This window comes from Asparagus officinalis, chromosome 4 (genome assembly GCF_001876935.1).
Source record: "Asparagus officinalis chromosome 4, Aspof.V1, whole genome shotgun sequence".
NCBI classification, from domain to species: Eukaryota; Viridiplantae; Streptophyta; class Magnoliopsida; order Asparagales; family Asparagaceae; genus Asparagus; species Asparagus officinalis.
This window is the reverse complement of record NC_033797.1, coordinates 113,308,022-113,311,893: the sequence shown is the minus strand read 5'-3', so window position 1 is coordinate 113,311,893 and position 3,872 is coordinate 113,308,022.

The window sequence follows — 3,872 nt, the reverse complement described above, 5'->3', positions numbered from 1 at the left end:
AAGCACACACCACATAATCATAAGACATACATGGGATGAACAACAAGCTGAAGTGCATAAATACCAAAAGAGTTTACAATGATCTCATACATTGTTCTCATCATACTAAAATAATCTAAAGCCAAATAACATAAAACCAAGGTGCATAGTTCATCCAAAGCAATGAAACATGAAGTTTAAATACATAGTTTTAAGACATCAAATTACATAAGTCCAAGGCAATAAAAAAGCAAAGCCAAATAAAGTTCTCAAAAGACTTTAGAATCACCATCAGAACCCGAGGAAGAAGGAAGCATGTCCAATATTTGATGTTGAAGCCTTATAATCTATTCAACATTAAACTCGAGCCTCGCTATCCTATCCTCCATGCTATCCAACTGCACACCAAAGTCAGTATGATCAGTCAGAAGAGCACGAGAAGAACGGGGACAAGCCTTGAAATTGGAAGGACGAGAAGAGGATGTAGCACCTGAAGGAGCTGAGGTGACCTAAGGATGGGCAAGGTGGGATTCTAAGAGTCTCATCCTAATAAGAGCGGTATGATCATAGAACTCACAACTCGGAGGAATACTAGGCTCACCAGAAAGATCGACTCCAAAATGAGTAATGATTTTGGTAATAATGGAGCCAAAGGGAAGGAATTTTGAGTGACAGCTCAACATTATATCAAAGAAAACTTTTGCCTAATTGACTTTGAACTTGGCAAAGATGGAATAAACAACCGCCACTTTATTTGGAGAAAAGTGATCATAGCTAACAGTTTTAGGAATTAAGTTATAGGCTATGATTCAAGCAACCAATTTGGCATTAGTGTTGATGGAATTATGAGACATAGAATAATCTTTGCCAGGTAGGAAAATCAGGGAATTAGCTGATGGATCATTAAGTTGAATCTCATGAAGAAGAACGTCTCAAATGGAAAATTTAAGAATCCCGGCTAATTCTTCAGCTAAGAAAATAATTTCCTGATTTTTAACATAGTACGAATGAGTATGGTACCATCAACAGCTTCTAAAAGTAATAAATTTATGTAGAAAAGGTAAACAAGCTCAAGATAGTGTGGAACTATGCTATGATGAGACAAAATATCGTGTAACCCCACATCATTGAAAAGAGAGTGAATTTAAAAACAAGATAAATCCTCAAAGTTAACCAATCTACCAGGAACGATTTTCAATTTGCATATATTTCTATGTTTGTCAAGTAGGGTGACATTACGAAGGTATTTTTCTTAAGGAACGGGTTCAGGAAAACTACCCTTACTGGGTCTTGCTCGTTTCGATAGATTCATGAGAATAAAGGTAGAGAAAATCTAAAAACAACCCTAGAAATTGAATCAAAAGATATGAAACCCTAGAATTGAAACAAGAGAACAATGAGAGTGATGAAGAGAGTGCTATACTGATCAATTAACTCGAGGAGAAGCTTGACAGTGGGACCTTTCCTCTATTGCTACATGGACTCGACTGGGGATCTCTTGCGGTCGCCTGAACAGGAGGAAAACATAGAACTAGGGTTTTAGAACGGGAATAAGAGATGAAGGAAATGGGTTTTGGGTTTTTAGAAGATATATATGAGGAAGAATAAAGGGCTAAGATTGATTTGTCATAACAATCAATGGACAATAGCAAATGGGTCTAAACGGGTTGGATATGATAGAAAAAATATCCAAAATTTAAGAACTTGAAAAGTCAGGATCGCTTGCTGGCTGGTCGACCAAACAAAAGTGGTCGGTCGACTGGTGGGTCGGTCAACTGGTGGGTCAACTGGTCGGTCGACTGAATTGCAAGGGTCGGTCAACTGGTGGGTCGGTCGACTGACGTTGACCTGGAGGTCATTTGCTTAAGAAAACTTGATAAAACACTAATTTTTCTTTGTTATGATATTTAATAAGTAATAATTCAATCAAAACCTTCTAAAACATCACCAAATATTTTATTTATATTATATATAAAGTATATTCATAAATTAAAAATTAATTTAAACTCAAATCATCATTTAAAATGCATGAAATAAAAAATCAAACAAAAATTCACGAAATAAACAAAATTAATTTTGTTTTGACACCCAAATATTTTTGGTGCTGAAAGGCTTAGGGACATGACTTCTATCATTTAAGCTTAATGCCCTTGGGTTATGATCCTATTTGGGTGTATTTTGTGCAAGAACATGGTTAAAACAAAAATTATGCAAATGACATTTTCGATTGCAATATGTGCAATAAAAGGGGTAAAATGATTTGTGTTGACTTATTGGTTGAGCATAATGAACATTTACAAACATATATGGTCTTTTAAAATCGTTTTGTAAATGTGAAACCAAAACAAAATTTGGTCAAATGACCAAAACACCCATAATAGTCACATTTATACACATGAGCATGCTTATGATGAACTTTATGTGCATGTGTATGTGTATGATGTGATGAGCCTTGATAGAATGCACAAGTGTTAATATTATTGGATTTTGAGGGATTTTGTGCGTTATAACAAAATTTGGAAAGATGACATTTACGGCCGCAAATAGTACACTTATAAACTTTGTTATACATGTGTGCATAGTGTGTAGGAATCTTGGAAGTATTTACACGGGACTTTGCACACAAGTTTATAAGCTTGTTATTATTTACAATGCATGTTTTAAAGGTTGAATCTAAAGATGATATGCGATCATTAACATGATTCAAGTCATTTACTTTCATAAATACATTGTTATTAGAAGTAGAACATATAATTATTTGCAAAAGAATTAACTTTATTTTTCATGTTCTCTACTTCTAATATGGCATTATTTTTCTCATGAGATAAATTTACAACATTTGAGATTAAAGAATCATGATCCAATTTATGTTTATTATTGTTTTCTTTTAGGATCATATTTTCTTTAGCAATATCATCAAACTTAGAAGCTAACAACTCATGATAGGATTTTAATTCAACATGCTTGCTTTTCAAATCTATAAAATTACGTTTCAACTTCTTATACTCATGCATTAATTTTTTTATATCCACGAACGAGTTCATTGATAGAAAGTTCATCATCGGTATCAGACTCGCATACCTCACTAGGGCTATCACCTAGTGGCCGTGTACATGAAGATGCTCCATTTGAACTTAAAGAGGAAGCCATCAAAGCCCGTCAGATCACCTCCAAGTTTCCTTGATGCGCTTCTATAAGTTTTCATAATGTATAAGCACTATTAAAAGAATCAAGTTTGTTAGAAAAAGATGAATCAAACGCATCATGTAAAAATTCTAACAAAAGCTTATTCATGGTAAATAATTTTTGATCATTTTTACTCTACTTGGATTTCTCTGAAGTGGGTACAATATAAGCACAATTAATTATTTCCAAAAAATCTAGATCTAACAAAGAGTTTAAATCTAATGCACCATTGTGTATAGGAGAAATTATCAATCCTAGGAGCAATATTAATGACATAACCAAAACTAGATGCACCGTTCATATCCATGGAATATTATGCAAGCAATATGAATTAATCTCAAAACAAGATTAAAAATATATAAAAATTTGGATCTTTGACTCTAGGCGATAAAGCCACAAATCAAGAGCACCAAGCTCTGATACCAAATAAAATTACCCTAGAGTGGGGTGTGAATAGGGTATATACTAATCTAATCTTATATTAATGTTAATTTAAAACTTATTAACATATATCCTAGCGAATATAAAATACAACAAGTTATATGAGCAATGATATGCAATACAAACAAAGGGCGATATAAACAAGAACAAATATGCAAATGATATAGTGTGCAAATAGACAATATAAACACACGATGTGATCACGGAGTTCGGTCACTCTTGACCTACGTCTCCACCCCCCACTCACAAGGAGAACTCTACTATCT